Below are 25,604 nucleotides of genomic sequence, written 5' to 3'. Positions count from 1 at the left end.
CTGGGCTGGGCTGGGCTGGGCTCTGGAAGGGCAAACAGTACAAGCAGTCAGCATGTGAGTTGTATTTAATTCCACTTTTTTCTAACTAGCTATGCAACATCGGGCACGTTGCTTAACCAATTTGAGGCTCGGGTTCTTACCTGTTAAATAGGTCTCACAGAGAGGGAGAGAAGCCATCTATACAGTAAAGCTTTGAACTCACTCAATCCAGGAAACAGTGACTAGGCTCATTTGAAAAGGAGGGGTCAAGGGGAACTGCCTTGGAAGGTTTACTGATGAGCTATTTCTGTCTAAAAACTACCCCCAAACTTAGTGGTTTAAACAACAACCATTTAATGATAGCTCACAATTCCATGGGTTAACTGGGGCTCAGCTGGCTGATTCCTCTACTGTCTCTTTTGAGATTTCTCAAGCACTTGCAGTCAGATGGGGCTGGACCGTCAGTGTTACTCCATGCCGCCTCTATCTCTATGTGACATCTTGTCCTCTGGGGCCTCTCCATAGGGCCATTCTCTCTATTCTGGACTTTCCCCATGGTCAGCTTTGGGGATCCTAGTGAAGGAGTTGGGAGTGGTCAGGCTTTCTCAATGCTTGGGCTTACAAGTCTCAGGATGTGGTTTCCTCCACAGTCTGGTGGTCAAAGCAGCCGTAGGCCCACCCCAGACTCCAGTACCATTGATAAAGGTATAGCCTATCATACTGAGGCAGGTCTTGATCAGATTTGAACATCTTATCCTTTCTGCTTTGACTTGAGAGGATTCAGACATCTGATGGTGAACTACAGATCACTCATCTACTCTGTCCATTGTCAGCTTCATTAGAGTAACTCATTGCCAAGTGCCCGGAGCGAGTGTGAATCAGGAGGGCTTCTTATACATTGACCTTGAAGGAGACAGCAATGCCAACAAAATGCCATGGCCGAGGGTGAATGTGACAAGTGCTGCCCCTTGACAAATCCACTGCCAGCATAGCACGTGAGAAGGACACATTCATTTCAAGTGGTCAGACCTGGGACAACTTTGGTGAGGACCCTTACAGAAGAGATCGTTGGACAAAATAAAGAAGACTGGCTTTTTGAGGGTTATGGAAAAGTGCAAAGAAAGCAGGAAGTAAAATGACACATGGCATTTAGGGAATATGGAAGATTGGTATGAACCATAAAGGACCACATGTATGCAGCTTGTGATGATTGGTGTGATTATTGATTATGTTTTGAATTTCCCAACTAAGGTAGATGTTCTTTGAAGGTCAGGACCATTTCTTATGCTAAAGGCTTTTGGCACTGACTTATGAGATTAGATAGCAAGGTGATGGACACTCAAGGGGAGAAAGATGGTGTAGTAGGCAGACTCATGACCCCTAGAGGATTCCACCTGATTCCTGGGACTGCAAATGTGATGGGATAGCATGCCTACAAATATGTTACCTTACAAGAAAAAGGAAACATTGCCAATAGAATTAAGGTTACTAATTAGAGACTTTAAGATAGGAAGATTATTCTGGATCGTCTGGGTGGACTAAGCAGAGGATGGAGAGGAAGTCAGAGATGTAAAGCACAAGAAGTCATGTTGGCCTCCCATATCAAGGAAACAGGAACCTCAATTCTACAACCACAAGGAACTGCCAATAACCTGAATGAGCCTGAAAGTGGACTCTCCCTCAGAGCCTCCAGATAAGAGCCCGGGCTGGCTGACTGACTCCTTGACTTTGGTTGTGTGAGACCCTAAGCAGAGAACTCAGTCATACCGCACTGGATGGATGTCTGACTGGCAGAAACCATGAGCTAATAACTTGTATTGTTTTAGCCACTTAGTTAGTTGTAAATTGTTCTCCGCAGCCTTCGGAGAGAGGCAGATACCAGAGAGGGGTCACTGTCCTGATCTAGGAGGCAGTGGAGGCCAGATCATTCGAGGAGCTGGGCTAAATGCTGAGTCCCAGGATGCTAAGCTAGCTGGTCAAAGATCGTCAGGGAATGGCTTCTGCAGGAAGACTCCTGAGCTATTTTCATTGTGCCCATACCACCTTGGGGTGCCTGAGCAGGAATCAGCACTCTGCAAGCTCATCCTGGGTTCCTTTGTCATCCTTCCTCCTAGCCTCTACCTCTTGGTCACTCTGCCAGCCTTCCTTCCCACGAAGTGCCTTGAGAATGAAGTGGGATTTGCCACTCACACCTCCTTCAAAACTTTCCCTGGAGACTGTCTTAATACGGTTCTGGTCAGATTTTGGGAATTAACACTAACATCTGAATGGAGTTTATTCAGTTCTGATAGGGAGGATTTGCAGACCCTAAGAGAAAGTTTGTTAGCTCCACATTTTTCGTTTCTTACACAGGTATAGGATGTTTCTTATTCTTTCTTCCTTTTGTTAATGGGGAGTTTCTGTTGTTCCTTGCCTTTTACAAAATAATCACTCCTTCATGTGGTCATTGCGTTCTTTACGGCATGAAGCCAGCTCCTCTGGCAAATCTTTCTTGATTCCCTGCACTTTGCTTCTCACTTTCTCCTATTTTTGCATGTCCCACATGGATAATCATCATCAGGCTCTATGGAGTTCTCTGCTGCTATGTCCCCTTCTGGACTGTAACTCTTCACGTGTCTGTCTCCCCAGCACCCGGGATAATGTTGTGGGTGCCCAGGGGTTGCTCAGTAAGAGGTTGGGAAAGGAGCAGTTAATGCAGAAGCAGTCTGCTGAATCACAGACAGATGGGACCTACCAGATTGCAAAAAGCAGCTGGGTGTGAGGCATAAACACCAAGGCAATTAATTAAAAACATTTTTATTTGTCCTGATTAAAAAGAAGTTGAAGCTGTGAGAAGTTTCTGCTGAGGAATTAAGGAGGGAGAGGAGTCTGGTGGAGAGGTCATATGTGCTCAGGAAGGAGGAAAGCCCAAGGGAGCTGGGAGTTCTTGGCTAGTCTTAGAATGGCTACTAACTCATAGTGACCTTGGACTTTGGGCTTTCCACCCAAGGCAATGAGGATTTACATTCCTTGAGTCATTAGAGCACTTCCAGCAAGCACCAAATGGGCTGGCTGAGCAGGTCTTGACAGCGGGCACAGTTAGTCTTTGCATCTATGCTGGATGGAGTCTCATCCAGGATCAGAGGTGGGGGGGGGGGGGAGATGGGAATTGAAGGCCCTACTAATATTTTCAAGTCACATGGTGAGTCACTATTTACTTAAAAGCATGCCCATTATGGGCTCCAAGTTTCTGTATGGAGAACAAATGCACCTTTCAACAGTTATCTCCTCTCCCTGAAATCCTTGTTGCTGCGTTTGTTGACATGCCCAGTACTTTTAGGGAGAGAACAGGCCATCTAACTTGGTTTTGCTGTAGTCCCTAATGATGAGAAAACCAGCTGAGTTGGAGCCAAACAGAGCTCGCTTTTCAGAGAGCTGACAGGGAAGCAGCCCATGCTTATTTGTGCCTTCATCCTGAAATTGCCCCCTTCCATTTCTCCAGGCATAGAATTCACTCATGGGAGGGACTTCACCTGCCAGAGAACAAGTAGGATGTGTCCTTCATTTTTCAGGTGGGGGAAAACTGAGGTCCTATGAGGGAAACTAAGCAGCCTGAGTCCAGAACAGACAAGGTTTTATTGTATGTGTCTTTCTGTATCAAAAGGGGATGCTTTCTCATAGTGACACCTCACCGGGCAAAGAAGAAGCTGAGGTTTCTGGACCCTGCCTGGTGTGGTGGGTCTTAGACTGATGAAGGATATGGGAAGGTTTTTGCTTTGATATTGGGAAAAGAAACAGTGAGACAAGAGGTACATAGTACCTGGTGCTGAAGGGCCCAAGCAGGTGGAGAAATATAGGAGACATTAAGGACATCACCCCAACCGGAGCTAGGAGATCTTTATGAGTTGAAGTGCTTTGTTTCAGAGCAGGCTGCAGATTAAGTAGATAACTAACAGCATGTAAGGCCTTGTACCTGGGAGCTCAGAACTCCTTCTCTCCTGGACATCAGGACTCCAAATTCCTTGGAGAGCTTTCCTCTAAGGCACAGGGATGCTTCTAGTTAGGGTTGAGTAGTGGCAAGCTTTTAGGAATTCAGCCTCTGCCACTTAATAGCCATGTGACCTTGGTCAACTTTTCTCTAAGTCAAAGTTCCTTACTAGACAACTTGGAAAAATTAACCTTTGCCTCATTGGTTTGTCATGAAGATTAAATTATTTAACATTAGAGGACTTCTACTTTATTTTTTAAAATTAATTATTTTAAGATTATTTATTTATTCATTTATTTGAGAGAGAGAGCAAGTGGGGGTGGGGAGGAGCGAAGGGGAGGGAGGGGGGATGGAAAAAGAGGGGGAAAGAATTTTAGGCAGACTCTGCATTGAACTTGGAGCCTAATGTGGGGCTTAATCTCATGACCCTGAGATCATGACCTGAGCTGAAACCAAGAGTCAGACCCTCAACTGACTGAGTCACCCAGGTGCCCAGAGGACTTCTACTTTAAATGGCCAAAAGTAATCATCTCCCAGCTGCCATAAGAATGTTAATGGAATTATAGAAAAACAGTTCTGAAAATAGAAAGAGTCAATCATCACAACAATTTGGCGGAAATTTCCCTAACTACAATTCTGATGAAAGGTTGACCAGGTACCTATTGTCTCATGGCCTCAATGCAAGTGACTTATAACACTGTGTGATAATGTAATATCTGTTGGGCACTCCAAAATGGCCCCACAATTCTCAGCTACTTTGGTGGCACAGGTTCTGCTCACTGTCCTCTCTGAAAGGGATGGTGCCAATTGCTGGGGAATAAGCAGGAAGAACTGTGAATCTATAATTTTCATATACAACCTAAGGAAGGACTGGCATTGTGCATTGAATCCTGGAGGCTGTTGTGGAAAAACATGGACAAAAGGTGAGCTCTGGGAACAGGGAATGCTGGAAGTGGGTAGCAGTTTACATATTTTTATGAACTGCATTTGGTCAAAAAAGAATCCCCAACTTACTCTTACCTTTACTAGGAATTAATTCTTTGCCGTAAGTCATACCTAAAATCAGAGCAGTAGGAAATACATTAGATGCTAGAATTTGAAGCCAGGGAGGTGAACATCAGTCTTTCCTATAGCTTTAACTCTGAGAAGAAATTTTACTTGGCTCTGGTACTTGCTGTCTGTGTTATTTTGGGTAAAATATTCCATATCTTGGATTTCTCACTTCTAAAATAGAGATTGGAATATCTATGCCATAGGGTTTAAGGGAGATTAAGTTAGTTTTCAGCACTTGGTTCTTAGTTCATACTTCTTAGTACACACTAAGGCCTCATTAAATATATTACTATCAATTATTATGCCTAATCCAGTAACTGCATTGGAGAAGAGGCAGACAACACAAGCCACCCATTTTATTAACAAATTCTAGTCCTATACATCAAAATAAAAAGCTTCTGCACCACAAAGGAAACAATCAACAAAAATAAAAGGCAACCTACTGAATGGAAGAAGATATTTGCAAATGACATATCCAAAAAAGGGTTAGTATTCAAAATATATAAAGAAATTATACAAATCAATACCCAAAAAACAAGGAATTCAATTAAAAAATGGGCAGGAGACATGAACAGACATTTCTCCAAACAAGACATCGAAATGGCCAACAGACACATGAAAAGATGCTCAATATCACTCATCATCAGGGAAATGCAAACAAAACTACAGTGAGATATCACCTCACATCTGCCAGATGGCTAAAATCAAAAACACAAGAAACAACAAGTGTTGGCGAGGTTGTGGAAAAAAAGGAACCCTCTTGCACTGTTGGTGGGGATGCAAACTGGGTGCAACCACTCTGGAAAACAGTCTAGAGGTTTCTCAAAAAGTTAAAAATAGAATTATTCTAGGATACAGTAATTCCACTACTGGGTATTTACCAAGAGAATACAAAAACATTAGTTCAAAGGGATACATGCACCCATCCCTATGTTTATAGCAGCATTATTTACAATAGCTAAGATATGGAAGCTGCCCAAAGGCCTATCGATAGATGAATGGATAAAGAAGATGTGATGTATATATACAACGGGATATTATTCAGCTGTAAAAAAGAATGAAATCTTGTCACTTGCAATGACAAGGAAGGAGCTAGAGAGTGTAATGCTAAGTGAAATAAGTCAGAGAGGGACAAATGCCATATGATTTCACTCATATGTGGAATTTAGGAAACAAAGGAAAGAGAGAGAGAAGGGGAGAGAGAAAGAGAGAGAGAGAGGCCAAGAAACAGACTCTTAACTATAGTGAACAAACTGATGGTTACCAGAAGGGAGGTGAGTGGGCGGATGGGTATAATAGGTGATGGGGATTAAGAAGTGCACTTCTCATGATGAGCCCTGGGTGATGTGTGGAATTGTTGAAGCACTATATTGTACACACCTGAAATTAATATAACACTGTATGTTCACTATACTTGAATTAAAATTAAAAAAAGACACAAATACTAGGTTCTAGATGGAAAGAACCATGTTTAAAGATGAAATAGCAGAAAAACAAAACAAACAATAAACAGAATGAAGCCTTTCAAATATTCCTGAAGCAAAAATTATTTATAACTAAGATTAGAAGAACATCTACCTAACATCTGAATTTTAGAAAGTATAGCCTTCATGATATAAGAATAGGCAGAGAATAAGAGCTAAGAGAATGAGATACAAAGTCAGCAGATGAAATGGTAAGAAAGCTAATTGAACTTGAAAAAGATTCTCAGAAAAATGAAACAAATTAATGTGTGAATTCAATTGTTGGTATAATCACACAGAGAGGAACTACTCCAAGTGACACTAAAACACAGTACTTTTACATCTCTAGAGGAATATTTTCTAAGGATGAAAAGAATTGCAAAATATCTTAAATTGTATTCAGTATCATATTGGTGGTGGTAGTGTTGATATAATTATTCTGGGACTAGGTGTGTATCATGGAACAAATCAAATGAGTGATTATGTTGCTGACATTGAAAGCTGAGATTTTTGGCATGGTTGAAAGGAAAGAAGGGTGTAAGATGGATGAGGTTAAGCAAAAACTCTGTAACTCTGAATTTGAATCATCAACATGAACTGTATTTTACCTTAAAACATTTTCCTATCTGTTGACTGAAAGGGCTGGGAAGTGATGACTAACCCAGTAAACAGTGAGCATCTTTGGTGTTTAGCTTATAATCTCTAATACCATTTATACAGAGAGGAACCAGAGCTTTTTGGAGAACTGGCTGATTCCAGCTCTGGGGAAGAAAAGGTTCAAGATAAGCCTAAAATAACTTGTTACACTAGATAGCAAAGAAGCTATTAAATACTACTAGAGATGTGTCAAAGGGCTTAGGAGACCGCCTGAATAAGTTCCTGCTGCCTAAAGATGGGACAAATTGGTCATCCGTAAGGATAACAATGGTGACAGACTAAAACACATCAAATAGGTTTCAGTGCATATGTTCATAATGATAATAAGAAATTAAAACTTATCAATAACTTTTGGAGGATGCTCTGGAATCATCTTATTGTTTTAAAATCTAGAAAATAAAGGGAAAATGTCAAACATTTATCCTGCCTTTATTTTCAGATTTCTCCTTCTGATAATGAGTTGAGGAGTAGCTTCCCTGTATAGAAGAATTTCAACTGATATGCAAAGAATGATAGAGTTAGATCATTTTGCAGGGTTTAAAGCATTAATGAATCCAGGCACTGGAGCCAGATAATGCACATAAATGGTTGATAACATCACAACAAGAGAGACTATCAGACATTTATGTATGTCCTGATGGAAATAAACACCACCACTTTTTAGATAGTCTTGCTTGTGTGTGTATGTGTGTGTGTACACAAAGGAGAAACGTGGAAAAATAAATATAGACCTCATGTTGTTCCTGATGTCACAGTCTTCTAGTACAAGCGTTCCTTTTGCTTGTAGGCCCACTGGAAACTGACCTATTTTCCTAGAATTTCATTCTAACTCTGACTCTGATGAAGTTTCTAGATCTAAATATCATTTTCAGGAAGCACAGAGACCAAAGGAACACGTTAATGATACCACAGGAATGCAGTCCACAAAGTCCAAAGTGTAGGACCCTCTACAGGACAAATCCTGGTTTCTACAGAAAAACAAAATGATGACAACAGAAGTATATAAAAAGTTGAAGGACAATTTAAAAAATGGAGGATATCTATAAATTACAAGAGATTTAAGGGTTACATCAACCAAATTGATTTCTGTTTCAAACAAACCGTGTTTTGTTTTTTTTTTTAAACACAACTGATAAAACATTTAGGGAAATCTGAACACTGATTTTAGATGTATTTATGCTGAGGAATTATGATGAGTTGTTTTAGATATGATGTGGCATTGTTGGTAATTCTTCAAAAGAAGAATCACCTTTTAGAGATACATAGTGAAACATTAATACTTACAGATGAAACGATACCTCTACTTTTGTATAAATTTAAAACATTTCATAATAAAGAGATAATGAGAACAGAAGTGACTTCTAGGCGAATAAAAATGCAAAGCCGAATGAAAATCTGGTTGTAGACTATGGAGGACAGAAACAACTGAAAAATAGTGATTAACGTAAAGAGGACAATCTTGGATTGTTCTCCCATTGTACCTAAGTAAAGCACTTATCATAGTTTCTTGAAGACAGAAGGAGCTTAAGCTATGTTTTTCTCTCCTCCTCAAGGTTGACTTTTCTGCTTCATCCTACCCCAACCAGAGCTAGAGCACAGAGGAATTGTATGGGAAATACCACATGGCAATGATTTCCAAGGGATGGGAATCGGGTTTACACTCTTCACCCTTTTAGTACAACAAGACTAGAACCCTAGCTCCCAGCTGTCCTGTTGAAAAGTGAAGTTCTAGGAAAATAGATCACTCTCCAGTGGATCTGCAAGCAAGATGATCTTGAAAGCTTGTACAGGAAGACTCTGACATCAGGAACATCATGAAGTCTGTATTTATTCATTCTTTCACATTTTTCCTTCCATCCACTCATTGACACTTGAAATCTTTGGGATTTGAGAACATAATGTTATTTCCTGATGCATAAAATTTCAGTGGCTCCCTTTGCCTAAAAATAATGTGTCAAGTCACATATACAGCAATCAAACCCCCCACCTTACAAATACTATGGTCCTCAGATTCCTCAGCATGAATGCTCTTCATCTCTACCAACCCAATCCTATCCATTTCTCAAGACTCAACTCAAATGTCTCCTCTTTCATGAAGACTTCCTTGTCTAATTTCATACTTGATGAATTCTTTCTTCTCCCTCTCTTTTGAACTTTTGCAAAGCTTGATTGGTATTTAAAAGATGACTCACATCTTTAGCCTTGTATTTAAGTTGATGGCTCATCTTTCCTACTAGGTTTGGGCTTTTGCATTATATTATTTTAGTGTACCTCTAATTAGCAGCATATATGTAGATTAAAAAAAACCCAATCATATAATTGTCTTTTTTCTAGACAAATTTAATACATTTATATTTTGTGTAATTATTGCATTGTGCACTCTTATTTCTATGTGTAATTTTTTTTGGCTTATCATACTCTTTTTGGATTTCTTTTTATCTACTTTTCTTCTGAATTGATAAAATTTTCTTAATTCCCTTTTATTTTCCCTTTGGTTTGGCAAGCCAATTAGATTTCTTGTAATGGTTATCCTTAAATTTGAACATATATATTATTTGTGTATTTATGTAATATAGTATCTCTATTCTCTTTCAAACATAAAAGAAGTAGAACAATGCTTCAGCACACTTTATTACAAACTGTTCTTTGATTCTGCCTCTTTTGTTACTATCATCTAATGCTTTGGGCCCATATTTTTGATACAAAAACCTTAGTTTTATTATGATGTGTATGGACAATTTTGGCCACTTTTTCTCTACTCTATTGCTTTTTGCATCACAGATTTCCCTCTGCATTTATGGGTTTTTTTTCTTGAAATATATTTAGCAATTCTTTCAGTGATGGTCTGTGAGTGGTAAATTATCTGTCTTGAAAGTCTGAAATGTACTTATTTTGCTATAACTCACCAACAAGGGTTTGTAAATATATACTTCCAAGTGACAGTTGTACCCCATCAGCACTGATCGATGCCATCCCCTTGTCTTTTGGCATCTCTGTTGCTTAGGACAATTTGAAGGTAATGGAGTCGTCTTTTGGCTTCTATACTTCCTCCGTGTCCTTGAGTTTCACATCATCACCGCAGCTTATTTACTTGTGGATTAATTTCTATTCCTCCCGTTTGGCTTTCAGTCTAAAAGACTTCTGTCCTTTTTAATGCTAGAAAATTCTTGGCTATTGTTTCTGTGTATATTGCTTCTCCTCTGTTCCCTCTGCTTTTTACTTGGGAACTCTTATTAGATGTATGTTGGAGTCTTTCAATCTTTCTCCAGATCTCTTACTTTTCTTCCTCATGCTTTGTAATCTTCTATTTTCTCCCTGGGTAAAATCCTCAGAGAGCTTCCAATTCACCAATGTCCAGTTTAATTTTCCAGTCCAACAGACCTCTGTCCAGTCTGGAGTGTATTGAACTTGTCCTCATCCATTTAAAAATTTTTGATAAAAATGTTTTTATTTCCCAGGACTTATAATTGGTTCTTTCTAAAATAGTAATCTCTTCTGCCTGTTTTTTTTTTAATGAAAAATTTTTACTTTTAAGTTGATTACAAAAAGCCTCAAATGAAAACCTTGACCCAAAGCCTTCATCATAGGCCCTTGTGTCCTCTCTATAGCCTGACTTGGGAACATCCATACTACATTGTCATTGCCCTTCTGGTAGCCACAGGCAGGGTATGGGCACCAGAGTATGAGTCTATTAATCATGCTAATGCTTTGGCAAAGGGGTACAAGGGGTTGTTTATGGCCCCTGAAGCAACTCACACATTTTGATAACATGGTTTTTCTTTTACTCTCCTTTATTTTAAGAAGTGTGTTTGGGCCACAGAGATTAAAACTATGAAAACTCCAACCCATAAATCTATTTTTTCTAAGTTATTAAGTCTCATACTGCCCTGCATTAATTTTATCTATAGGTGTCAAGTTTACTAGAAACCAAATTATTTTGTTTAAATTCCTACTTTATCTGTCAATTAACTGAAAGATCATAGATAATTTTTAGCAAATAAAACACATTTACTGATGTCAGATTTCTTAATGGCAAGAATGTTATTGAAAGTACAGCTACAAGATTAATAAAGGACTATATCTATTTATGACTTCTAAAGCTACCAGTTGCCTCTGAACTAATCTTGTATTATTTTCAAATAATTTAGAAATAATTGAGATTGTTTGTGAAAGCCAAAGTTTTGGTGATAGTTTGAATCACATTTAAGTTCTGTAGCTCATCTGGACCTAAACAGGTTGTTGTTGCCTGAAGTCCTCCTATTAATTTATATTGAGGGCTGTACGATCCGGGCATATTCTTCAATCATTGCACACATGAATAAAGCTTAACTTTCTATACTGCCTTTTCTTTCTTTGCTTGGTACAGTTCACTCTCTGGAAGTATCAAATCATCACAAACCTTCCCAGTTGCTGACTGTAAGGAAAGGTAACTACAGCAGACAATATTTGAGCTCTGCCTAAATCCCTTGAGATGCCTTTTACCTTTTCTGTGACTCCCTCCCCATAGGCACGGAGAGAGGCCAGCATTTGGGAGTTTCTGCCAGTGACCAAGGGACAGGCAAGTGTGACAGCTCAGCTCCCCTGCCTCAGGGCAGGAAAACCTCTTAGCTGCAATTATATGGGACTAGGCTGAGACAGACACTCTGCCTGAAACTGGACCCTTGTATTGTGGCTTCTTGTTTACTATCCTGCTCCCTCAGCTCCCTTTTGGGGTCTCCTTGGAGGGAGTCCTGACCAAATCACTTGTGGATGATCCCTATCTCAGTGTGGGCTTCAGGGAACCATGTCTATATCAGTAACCCTCCTGAGTGCAAATCAGGTGATGCACATTTCTCTTCATATTAGAACATCCATGTTGTAAGGAGAAGGGTGAATGTTTTCAGATTTTCTTTCCCATGAAAAAAAAAAGTCCGTCAGGTGAAATTTGGCACCACTGGGCCGGCCATGATTTTTTGAGATTGTCCTTTTGATTGTTAGGGAGCCATTCTGCGCAGGGCTGGGCACTGCGTGGGGTGAGAGCTGCAGCATCCCTGGAGGGAACTCAGCATTATCCATGTGGTAGGCTGGGGAGGTGGTGTATTTTCCATGGGGACTCTGAGCCACACATAAAGAATCCTTTGCTTGGGCACTTTCTGCAGGTCCATGTCTGGGGGGACCTGATCTGGTTTTGTTGTTGTTCTTTTTTTTGTTGTTGTTCTTTTAAAAGTGTCCTTGCATTACCTCTTCGAGGAGCTTAAACATACCAATTGTAAAGCCAATATGTGATTGTTCTCAGTTTTTCCATTTTGTTGGGCGTGAACTCATCCTTTGACTATTGATTTTGTTGTTCAGCCTTCTTAGCATTAGCTTTCCCTGGGGTGGTTGGGTTTCCTTTCCTTCGGGCACACACTGAGTGGGGATTTTGTTTTCTCCCACTCCACACTCACTTCTCCCTGCCCTGCAGCTTTGTGGTTGTCCCCATCTGGCCAAATGGGACCTCAGATGCAGGCTTCGCATCCCATGTTGGTATCAGAGCTATTGCACACCCAGGAGCTGGTCCTACATGATCAGTTTTTTCCTGGCTCTCCTGGAACTGCTGGTGCTGGTGCAAGCTGCCGTCCAAGGCAGCGCTCACAGTTTGCTCTTAACCTTCTTTCATACAAGGATGTCGAAGCTGTGTTTTATGTGGCAGGCTGGCTCTTTCCCTCTAGCACTTTTGGGGTTGGGGTCTCCATTATTCCCTGTAGTTGAATTCCCAGGCTCTTTTAGTTTGTATCTGGAGTCAACAGGGTCATGGCCTCAGGGCCTTCCTGGCATTTAGGTTGTCTTCTGTTTTTGATTCACTGTCAAATTTCTTTTCTCTTTGTAAGTGACTTTGTCTTCATTACAAAAAAAAAAGCCAATGAAAAATATTAAATTCCTCTTTTTAGAGCAGAGAGGGTAGTTTAAAGAGTGAACCCTTGACTGGAAATCCAGTTTTGAGTTTTTAAGAAGAGGATCTGCGTTCTCTTCCTATGGCTAAATACACAGAGCTAGCATCACGTCTTGTAATAGCTCACAATAAAATACTTCTTTGAATTATTGAGTGGTTAGTTGGGTGGTTTTCTTTCTTTCTTTCTTTCTTTCTTTCTTTCTTTCTTTCTTTCTTTCTTTCTTTCTTTCTTTCTTTTTCTTTCTTTTCTTTCTTCTTTCCTTTCTTTCCTTTCTTTCTTTCTTCTTTCCAGTTGAGTTCCATTTGTTTTTCCATCATCCCAAAAACGTGTGGTAGGGTCTACATGTGGCAGGGTCTACTCACCAGTCACTGTTTGAAAACCTCTGGGGTAGTGTGGTCACTTGTGATAGCAGTTGGTGCCTTGTTTTCTAGGTCACATTGTCGGTGTCAGAGGTACAGCCAGACCTGGTTTTCTGGTTTCCTTCCCACATGGGAATCTTTTCTCTTACTATGGTGTCATTCCCAAAAGAGACTAAGCAGCACTGGGGGCTGGGGGGAGGTTCACCACCTGTCTCTGTCTCACACAGCCAGCCAAGCCCCAGGCAATTAAAGCCTCAGGCCTGTCTTTTCCATGCCTTTCTATTCTCACTCTCCTCCAAGACTGTCTTGCTTGGTGTAAACACCAGGAAGGATCTGGAACAAGAACCAACGGTTGCTGTCCTCAGATGGTGGCCTGGCCGTGAGTGTCAGTGGAAGACCATTGCTGAGCATCCTTCATGTGTAAAACAGACCTTGAACAGACTTTGTGGTTAATGACCAGTGACAGGGTCATGATGATCATACTTTCTTAATGTTCCTTGCTGCCTTCTGAACAGAATTTGGATGCAAATGTCTAGGGGAAGGAGATGTGAAGCTCTCATTTCCACAGGCTTTTAGCTTGAGAACAGCAACCAAAGCACCAGTGGTGTGCTGGTAAAGGTTTAACAACTGGCTTTCTGAAAACAAAAGCCCTGAGTTGTAGCATTAGTCAGTTTCTATGGTGTAAATTCTCCACATGGCCAATTTCAGGCTACCAACAATTTAACACCTGGTTTACAAAATTCCTTAAATTTGAACCATTAGTTTTCTCACACTGGTACAAGCTGGCTCTAGCACACCACTGGCCCGGAGACACATGGACAAGGGGTGCCCGGATTATGTTCTCAGGGCTCTCATTGTATGTGGTTGTGCTTCAGATCTATGTGTGAGCCTCCTGCCCTATTATCAGACTCTCTTCTAGGATGCTAGTTGGTCCCAGTATCCTCAACCTTTGTCCCCTGCTGCTCCTCTGTGACCTGTATCACTGGGTCAGTTGTGTTTACTTGAAGGTTCGTGGTGGCAGGTGTCTAGATAAGGAGTCATCACAGCTGAAGCTTGAATCTGGTTTTGTCTGCAATTCGAAAAGAGGGAAATGACTCATTATGAAGGGAAGCCTTGTCTTTATTCAAGAACTATTTAGGAAATGGTGAGAATAAGTGAACTGATGCCTGCCTGCTTGGATTACCCATGATTATATCCTCTGGCTGAGTAACATGGTAGAAGAAAGAGAGAGGGAAAGGATTAATAATGTCTTGTCACTTGGACATAAAAATGGCATCCAAGCTCAACAATGGAGAGAAAGTTTGGCTAAATAGGTGAGTAACACTGCCTTGGGAAAATGTTGCACTTCAGCAGTTTCTTTTCTGGTTTTTTAAATTTTATTTTTACAGAGGAAAAACAGCCACAGAAATCCAGCTGTTTTGGTCATTGCATGATGGAGCCGCAAGTAGAGGCAATGACTCAAAAGGAGACAATTCAGGAAGGAAAGCAAATGATGGCTCAGATGTAATCTGGCAATGTCTTGAAATTCATTTAGCTTTTACCAGTGCAGGTCGGTTCAGGGTAAGGTCTTTAAGCGAGGAAAGCATATTTGATTGTTGGCAATAATGACCAAAGAAAGCCCTGATGACACCTGGATCCCTCAATTTTTGTGCTGACTTTAAAGCAGACACAGAGCATATATTTATTAAAATTTTGAAAGGATACAGGAGAGAGCTATACTGTAAATTCTGTAAGATAACAATGGGCAAACTAGGTCATAATATTTCCTACATGGCCTCCACTTTGGAAATTAAGAAACACTCTGTTGATTATTTTTATTATCTTTTATCGTTTCATTGTTCTCATTCACTGGCTGCAGATGCTATCAGTGAAATCATGAAATACTGAGATCTCAGCATTGTGAAGGAAAAGAGAGTGGGAGGGAAATGAAAAGAAAATAAATGATTATTTATTGAGTAACGCCTATGTTCCAGGAAGTGTCGGAGGCCCTTTTACAAATTAAATTCTCACCCTTGTGAAGGAGATGTGGAACACTGTACTAACTATTCAAAATATTTATTGTTTCCCCTCCTCCCCCCAGACCAGTCTCTGCAAGGACCCTCCTGCACCTTTCTAAGGGAAGGGTCTTATTGATGGGTTCTCTGGTTGAGGTTAGGCTTGATCATATGACTTGCTTTGGCCAATGGAACTTGAGTGTAAATGATGTGCCTTCTCCTAGCAAAAGCTCTGCAAGTCATTGGTGTTTCTGACCTCACTCTTTTCCATCTATCTGAGAATAGCAGGTCACAGATATAAGGGCTGGCCTTCAGCCTTGATCCCAGAATGAAGAAGACCCGGGGAGCAGAGCCACAACTGATTTGCAGCCAACATTAGCATGAATGAGAAGTAAACCCTTGCTGCTTAAGTCCCTGGGATTTGCAGGTTTGTTATGGTAGCAAAACTTAGCAAAATGTTGACCGGTATAAAAATTGGTACCAGAAAAGGGGTGCTGCATAACAGCAAAAGCAACAACGGAATCTAAAATATGTGGCAATGCCAAAACACTTGGTAAAACTGTTGCCACAACAGCTTGTGTTGGAGGAGGTCATTGAGAGGATGTGACCACTGGTTGACCTGGGAGCTGGCTTCTGGCAGTCAGAGGCTCCTCACCCCCTCTCTGTCCTTAGAATGTCTGTTCTGCTCGCAGTTCCCATGCTGGGAGCCTTTTCAAGGACATGGTTGGGAAGAGTAAGGTCTTGTTGAGACCAACTGGATGGTACATGTGAATGAACCCAGGTGAGGCCTCGATATAAACTTTAAGATTGTGACAGGCAGTGTAGACTTCTCTTCCTCTTCCAGTTACCCAAGACAAACCTTGTAAGTTCCCTTGCTCTTTAAACCTGCCATCTACCCATCTGGAGTGGCTTGCTTCTTTTTTTGCTCCCTCTGTGAATGGGGGCCAGTTTGTGAACGAATAGCGTAGAAAGTAGATAATGAATCAAATGGACTCATGGCTTCAGGAGAAACTGGAAAAATAGAATGTGAGTTGGCTGCTATAGGAAATGTGCTGAAGCGATGAGGTTTGCTCAAAAAAGAACTGGCCAATCTGTAAGCAGAATTGAAAGTGAATATAGAGTCTAGAAATTCCAGGATGTTCATGGTTGAAAAATGCACTTGGTTTTCATTTATAAAGTTGAGACATGCTTTGGCATGTCTCAAAAAAGACTTATGGGTGCCATTTACATGTGTTGCCAATCAAAGAAATAAATAGTTATGTTTTTGAGAAAGTCTTATTGCCAAAAAAGATATCAGCATGGATTAAAGAGACTGAGACCATTGAAGACTTAAAATGGCCTTAGGACACCTAATCGTCTATAGGAAGAAATAGTTCGTCAGTCCATGAGAGGGGCATATTTTCCAGGTCCATCCTCTGAGGTGCAGTTGAAAAGGGAGGATTTTCAAGAGGGCACAGCTATGAAGAACAGTGTATTCCCAATCTTAGGTTAAAGGGCTTTTTAAACATCTGTCCCATGGGACTTCAGAATTTTGTGGACCAGTAACCGATGTGTGTCTACCCTTTCCTTTTCCGCATGGGAATATTTGTTTTGGTTATCTTGTCCTTCTTGACCCATTGTATGCTGCATGTATTTGAGCAGGTGTGTGTGGTGGTGGTGCTGCAGGTAACTTGTCTCTAGTTCATAGCTCTCCATATCAAGAGGAGCCACATAGATCAGGTGCAGAAACACTTCAAAAGATATTTTGGGCTTTGGGTCTGAAGCCATTATTAGATAGGCCTTTGGGAGAGATTTTTCCTTGGGGTGCGGAGGAGTGTATTTTTCATGCAAAGGGAGAAAAGTGAATATTTGTGATCAAGAGAGCAGATCATGAAGGATTGTGTAATTTGTTCATAGTATTTGCTGTTCTCCTTTCAGACCATTGCATCAGAGCCCCCTCTTTGTACTCTTCTATTCATTTATATCAGGCTTGGACACATGACTTGCATTGGCCAATGACTGGAGCTGGGGTGTGCTGCGTTGTAGCAGAAACTTTGAGAACCGTTGCTGTTTCCAGTACTGGGCTTTTCTTTATGCCAGATAGCAACTCCCTATTAGGAGTCTGGAACCCAGAGGGAGGAAATGTGGAGCAACACCATGGCCAGCCCACAGCTGAAATGTACCAGGAGTAATAAACCTTAATTGATGTAAGCCATGGAGATTTAGGGGTTGTTTATGACCACAATACAACCTAATGAAAGCTGACAGACAAAGAAAATGAGACTCATATATGTGACAGTTTTAACTGCCAAGAGCAATGTGAAAAAGCACTGCCATAACCGTACTCTTGCCAACCTTGGCGTTCATTCCATTTGTTTTCATATTTAACAGTTTGAAAGCCACACAGAAAATTTTATCCCAATAGTCTCCATTTTTATGACTATTAGAAAAGTCAAACAGTTTTTCACATATTTGCACTTTAATTTGGGGAACTTATTTTCTTTGCGGACCATCCATGTCTACTTCCCATTTTCTATTATTTTTCTTTTCCTCGTGAATCATATAATTTTTTTAATAGCTTATTAAAGACATCTTTTCTTTACCATAGACATTGCAAATAGCTTTTCCTAGTTTGCTTTTGCATATGATGACTTTCGATATGCAGAAGTTTCAACATTTCATGTAGCCCCAATGCATGTGCTCGGTAGTGCCAGTAAATATTTGTTTAATGAATCAGTGAATCAATAAATAGCTTAGTTCTTTGCTTTTATGTATTTAAAATGCCCCCCTCATGTTGACATGAGAGACTATTCACCTAAATTTTTCTCTCATTTTATTTCATATGTTTTGTTTCAATCTCTGGATTAGGAGCTCTAGCTCGAGTTGCATGTTGGCATCAATAATAGTTGGGGAACTTCTTAAAAGCACAACTTTCATACTCTCTGAGGGTATGACGTGGGATTCTGTACTTTCACACAGCCTCCTTTTCCTTCCCCAGGGTGTTCGGATGCAGTTAGTCTGCATTTTGGAGAGTGCTGTTAAACACGTTTTAGCTTTGATACAGTCCAATTTACCCACTTTTTCTTTTGTTGCTTGTGCGTTTGGTGTATTATCAAAGAAACTTTAGCTTAAACCAAGATTGGGAAGATTTACTTTTATTTTTTCTTCTAAAACATTCACAGTTTTATCTCTTACATTTAGATCTATGATCTCTTTTCAGTTGATTGGTGTGAATTAAGGGTCCAACTTCATTCTGTGGATATTCAATGATCCCAACATCATTTTTGGAAGATACCATCCTCCCACCCTGAATTGTCTTGGCATGCTGGTCAAAAATCAGTTGCCTGTAAATGTGAGGGCTTATTTCTAGATTCTCAATTTTACTCCATTGATCTATTCATCTATATGTATGCTAGTATCACACAGCTCGATTAGTGTAGCTTTGGAGTAAACTATATAATTGGGAAGTGTGGATTCTTTACCTTTGTTCTTTTTAAAGATTATTTTGGCTCTTCTGGGTCCATACGAATTTCCTTATGAATTTTAGGATCAACTTTTCAGTTGCTGCAAAAACCACCTGGTAAACATCTTCTCCTACCACCCCCATCACAGTGTTCTCCTTTTCCCCTGGCCACAGGTGTGACCTAATGTGTTTTTATTAACATGAATTGTTTCCGAAGTAGATGGTGAAGTTAGAATAGCTTTGAATTCCACATTGTTATGGAAAACCCAAAGACTTAATCTCTGGATTCAATTCTCCCTCTACAATGAGGTGGGAACAGATCAGTAAGCCCAAGTGCCTGTGTGTGGGTTGACAGACTACTCAGAGCTTTGCCATTTGTTCCTTTCTATTCAATTCAGCGGTGATTACTCGCTATGCTGCTTCCTTCTTTTTTTTCACTTTTCTTCTCCCTCCATGTGTGCTGATGTCCCCCGGACTAGATCTTTTCTCAGGCTCCTTAGGCTTTTTGAGGACTGTGATTTGATGGTCAGCATTCCAAGAAAACCCCCTTTCTCAAGAATTCAAAGTCATTTCCAACTACTGGGTCTACTCAGTTCATTCTAGTGTTACATTGCTTGGAGTCCTTATGTGTTTGCCTCTATGGAAATGGTCATTAACTAAGTCTTTGTCTTTGCCTCATGGACTTTAGTTACGTCGTGCATCATGAGTAGAACAAGCATCAAGGGATAATATTTTATTTTCCTAGCATTGCATACGAGTTTGCATTATTGATACTAGGTTGTCTTTGAATCACCATAGCAGAGTTAAATGTAAATGGGCTTTGCCAGCTCTGAGAAGGGAAGGAAAACAGGCTCTAAGTGTATCTTTTTCGTCTGTTGGTGGGTGAAAGGGCTCTATAACATGGAATCTGGCCTCTAACCACCCTGAAGAATTCCTCTAGCTATGGACCTCTTGTCTAATTTTTACTTGTCCTTCTGTGAGAGCACAGTAGTATTAGTGCCTGGTATCTAATAGGAGCTTAATAAATATTCATTGGATGAATAAATTCAATTCAATAAAAAAATTCATTGGATGATTAATTCTGTGATTGAATCTTGCATTATGCCAAGTATCATGCCATGCACATTTCACTTAATCCACACTATAACCCCATAAATTCTTAATCCATTGACTGGTATTAATATTTGTCATTTGGACAACGCTGCCACATTCCTTATATTCTTTGAATCTCATAATATCCTGAGATAGATGCAATTGGTTTTATCCCTATTTTACAGATACAGGATATAGAGACACAGAAGATGTTTAATGCTTTAAATCAGTATTTCTTCAGTTTAAATGTTGCACAAACCAGCTGAGATTCTTATTAAAATAGAGATTCTGATTCAGCAGAAGATCTGGGTGGGCCTGAGAGTAGTAGTTCTAATGAGCTTGCAGGTGATGCTGTTGTTGCTGTTCTACAAATTATACTTTGAGTAGCAAGGTTTTAAATAGAACTTTTTCTTTGCTTTTGTGAAGATGAGGGATTAAAAAAATAAACAAGACAAACAAACATTATCTCCTCCCCTCCCAAAATAGAGCTAGGAACTAAGAAATCTAAAAGCAAGGTATATTCATAAACAGCACTCAAATGAAACCCTACAGATAAAGCTTGATAAATCAGCCATTCTTTGAGACTATAGCCATTCTTTGAGACTATGCTCTAGTCTAAAAGATAGAAGTGTAGAAGCTTAGAAGATATTGCAGACTAACAAAGTTGGAGGATTCATTCTTTTGATTTTAACACTCACTGCAAAACTACTTTTAAAATCTAAAACCAATCAGTTAGATGTCTGACTTTGGCTCAGATCATCATCCTGGGGTCCTGGGGTGGAGCCCCGAGTCGGGCTCCCTGCTCAATGGGGAGCCTGCTTCTCCCTCTCCCTCTGCTCCCCCCCAACCCTTTGTGCTCTCTCTCTTTCTTGAATAAATAAATAAAATCTTTAAAATAAATAAATAAATAAAATCTAAAACCAAAGCTACAAATAGGATTGAGAAGATGCTTGTGATTGTCTCTAGAAAAGATTGATTTTGACCAATATAATGCAGATTAACTCCATAATATGCCTAGATATTTCCTTATAAAAAGGGACTTTAAATTTGTATATAGTAAAGAGTTAAAACTGTTTGCTTATTACATGTAGAAACAGAAAACTAACATCACTCTTAGGAAATCTTGATCATCTTCATGGGTTGCCTAAGAAAGCAAGGTTGTCCTAAAGCATGAAGATAAAGACTTGCTATTTGTGGCTGTGCACTTGATCAGTTACTGGAGCTTTCTATATGGGACTCCACAGACATTCACCACTACTGCTACCTCTCACAAACAGGATACCTCATCTGCCTAGACCAGATAATTTCATATCTCTTTGTATACTAAAGAGTTCACCATTTTCCATGGCTTTTGCTCCTTGAAACATGTAGATGCTTTGGGAAGCTAAGAGCAGAAGGCAATAAGGAGATGTGGGCAGCAGATATCCCAGTCCTGGGCTAGAGGATTATAGCAGAAAGCAGAACACCAAGTGACAGCTATTGGACTATTGGGTTTTGCCTACTGTGCAAAGATTTTTTACTTTATTTCTTTTAAAGAGAGAGAGAGAAAGAGAGAGAGCTCAGGGGAGGAGCACAGGGAAAGGGAGAGAGAGAATCCCAAGTAGGCACCACGCTTAGTGCGGAGCCCGACGCAGGGCTTGATCCCACAACCCTGAGATCATGACCTCAGCCAAAATCAAGAGTTGCATGCTTAACCAATTGAGCCACCCAGGCACCCCTACTGTGCAAAGATTTTAAAGCTAAAGGTCATTGTGTCCTTTTTTCCTCATAATAATTGCTAAAGATGTTTTGCAGCTAGTAGGCACCAATGTTCCAGATCATGGGTATCTCCCTGAGTTAAGTAAAATGGTACCTTAAAGGTACCTGGGATTGAAAGATTTGGAAGAATTATTGGCTCAGAGAATTCAGAATGTAGAGCATAATTAGAAATCAAACTTGAATTTCTAGTTCAAGATAGCATATAAATCCCATGAATGAATTCTCCCTGAATCCTAAATTCCATCGAATGACTAATAGAACACAGGAAACCATGAAAATGTGCTTCTTCTTTGCGAGAATGTTGGCGAGTTTTTGCAAGATAAAGTGTAGCCAAGACCACACTGAGTAGAGTCTGATTAATTTGTGAGATGCTGCATCAAAAATAAAGTCTGCCTGAGAATTAATGGATGGGATTTCTGGTAGAAGCTTTCTAATGCTAATGAGAGATGAGAGCAGAAGGGCTAGAGGTATGTGTTGTGTGTGGGTCACTTGGAGGTAATTTTCAACTCTACTTGAAAATCCTAAGGCAAGCTTGCACTGGCAGAGATCCCCGAGATGGCTGGATTTGGTGCTTACTCTCAGTGAGCCCAGCTGAGTTCTCTCAAACACTTGGCTCAGCTAGGGTTCTCTGTGAACTGGAGGCCACAGGAATGGCTAAACTGTCAGGGAGGTCACTGTCCAAGTTAGAGAAGGACCACGCTAATCTTTAAATTGCAGTGATAAACAAGGAGAAGTAACCTGCTGTACAAAGGAGAAGCAAAGTGTCTTCTGGCTGCCTCTTTTGGATGCTAGTTCCCTTCTTCCCAGAGAAAAACAGACTTCTCATCTGACAAAGTACAATTACAACATCTGAGTATTCAGCTGGAGATGTCAGAGGGACAGTTGACTACATGAATCTGGGCCGTAGAGAGATCTGGGCTGTGGTCAGCAGTACATGGGTGGTAACTGAGACCATGCTGTGGAGGAAGTCATTTGGAGAGGGATTAGACTCTGCAAAGAGAGGGCTAGAACTGACCCCAGAAGAATTCCAGCATTGAGAAGGATCTCTCTGAGGCTGGACTGAGGGGAGAACTACAAAGCACTGTGAGGACAGGCTCCACAGAGGACAGAGAGGGAGGAGGAGAATCAGGATTATGGAATATTTTGGATGTCCAGACATGAGTGTTTTAAGAAAAGAGTGGTCATTTGTGTTAAATGCTACTGGAAAGTCAAATAAGAATCTGAAAAATCTTTGTATTTCACAGCATCTATGTCTATGTGAAATAAAGAACTGGGTCATCTGAAGTGAGAGTGTGTGTATGTGAAGGATGGTAGCAAGGACTGGGGTGGATAGTTGTAGTAGTTAGAGTTCTCCAGAGGAACATAGCAATAATGTGTCCCTATGTAGAGAGATGGAGAGAGAGAGAGACAGAGAGAAACAGAGACACAGAGGGAAACAGAGAGAAATCCAAAATCTGTAGGGCATGCTGGCTGATTGGAGACCTAGGGAAGAGTGGATGTTTTACCTTGAATCTGAAGGCAGACAGCTGGCTGAATTTCCTGTTCCCCTGCGGACTTCAGTCTTTTCCTTTAAGGCCTTCACCTAATTGGATGAGACCCACCCACATCATGGAGGGTAGTCTGTGTTACTCAAAGTCTACTGATTTAAATGCTACTCCTGGGGCACCTGGGTGGCACAGCTGGTTAAGTGTCCAACTCTTGCTTTTGGCTCAGGTTGTGATCTCAGGGTTGTGAGATCAAGCCCCGAGTTGGGCTCTGCACTCAGTGTGGAGTCTGCCTGTGACTCTCCCTCTGTCCCTCCCGCCTAACCCCAACACTCTTAGATAGATAGATAGATAGATAGATAGATAGATAGATAGATAGATAGATGATAGATAGATAGATAGGTAAATGCTGCTCTCATCTAAAGAATACCTTCACAGTAGCATCCATATGTGTCTGACCAAATATCTGGGTATCATGGCCTAGCCACGTTGACACCTAAAATTGGCCATAACGATGGTGCAGTTTGGATGAGGGTGGAGACATTCTGAAGTGTTCTAGGAAGAGACACTGGACCAGAGTAGTGTAGAAAGAGAGCCTGGAGTGCCACAGGCCCACCTGAGGGAGGCAATCATGAATTTATGGCAATTCCTCTTTGTCAATTAGCTGCCTGAGTGCAGGGCCAGAGAAAAAGGGTTGGCACCAAAATAAAAATCAAATTTTATGCTTCATGTGTGGGGAGGAATTTATCTTTTAACAAGGATGTCATTCTGTGTGTGTGTATTTACTCGTCTGAAAGCCTTTCTTTGTGCACTGATTACAATGCTCTTGCATCTTGTTTCCGCCCTGTCGTTACGTTGGGTACTTTCCCCATTTCTTAACTTTTTCTTCATTGGCTTATCTAACAACTCCTTGCACGTCTTACAGCACATCAAACTGGTTTTGCTATAAAGTCATATATGTCTAAAATAAAACCCATATTTATCCAGCCCCAACCCTTCCCCCACCACCCCCAAATCTCTGCTTATTTTTCCATGTTTACTTGTCACACTTTTGGGAGGCAGGCACGGCAGGTTTTAAGGGTTACAGTAGTTCCCAAGGTTAGCTTGTCCATAACTCACCTACAATTCAAATCTAGGAATCCTGGCCCTAAATCTTTCTTTCCCACCCCAAAGTCTTTAAGGTTTATTTAAAAAATTAAACACTGCAGAGGCACCTAGGTGGCTCAAATGGTTGCCTTTGGCTTGGGTCATGATCTCCAGGTCCTGGGATTGAGCCCTATGTTGGGCTCCCGGCTCAGTGGGGAGTCTGCTTCTCCCTCTCCCTCTGCCTCTCCCTCTCTTGTGCTCTCTCGGTCTCGTCTCTCTCTCAAATGAATAAATAAAAAAAAATAAAAATAAAAGTAAATTAAACACTGCAGATTCATTGATCTTGGGATTGAAAGGTACAGGACAAAAGGAAAAAGAAAGTGGATGAATTTTCCATCGTCTGATGAAATATTCAGAGCAGTTAGCGCCACAGATCTCCTCCTAAATTCCGTGGGGGCACCAGGACATAGGGATTGTAGAGGGCTCTCTTGGCGGGAGGGTTTGGGCACAGCTCTAACTCTAGGTTCTGCAACCACCAAGTTACAAGTGAATTCATGGGGAGGAAAGTTTTACAACTGTCTTTTTTCAGATGGAAAACAATAAAGATTTTTAAAGGACATTAAAGGTTGATTTGGACCAATTTTCCTTTCTTTTCCTATTGAGTCTTGTGATATTTTGACAGACATAGAAAGGATAAAAAAAAAAAGATCGAAGGAAGGCTATTGACATTCCCTTCTCTATTTCTGTAAAATTCACCACGGGTCTGAATGCCGCAGTGTCACGGTGACTTCTCACGCTTTGCTGGAGCATTCCTTAAAGGCATCACAATCCGGGATGTCATCTTGAAACAGAGCTGCCTACTCAAAGGGGAGAATACATCACGAATGGCGTAGGAACATCATGCTAAAAGTTGCGTATTTTTTCATTTTGCAAATGTCTTAAACCTCAGAAGAAATATAAATGATCCTCATACATGCATACAGTTTTCTTGAGTATTTCTAAGTAAACCTCAATGTATTAGTGCCTACTTTGTTTTCTAATTGATGAATTTATTACGCTTTTGATGGTGAAAATCTTAGTTGTGGCCTACTAGATACAGACCAAACCGTGAAAGCAACTGCTTTTCTGAGTCTCAGTTTGGCCATTTGTCAAATGAGGATGACTCTACGTAAGGTCCTTGAGAACCAGGCCACACAGTAAAGCTATAAAGTGTGGGGATTGTTTTCAAGGGAGGGCACCAGGCTCTTATACTCATGTTATGGTCTGAGTGTTTGTTTCCCTCTGAAATTCATATGTTGAAAACTAAGCCCTAAATGATGGTATTAGGTGGTGAGGCCTTTGGGTGGGGGGTGGTGATT

Source organism: Halichoerus grypus, chromosome 7, assembly GCF_964656455.1.
Source record: "Halichoerus grypus chromosome 7, mHalGry1.hap1.1, whole genome shotgun sequence".
Lineage (NCBI taxonomy): Eukaryota > Metazoa > Chordata > Mammalia > Carnivora > Phocidae > Halichoerus > Halichoerus grypus.
This window is presented reverse-complemented; position numbering follows the sequence as displayed.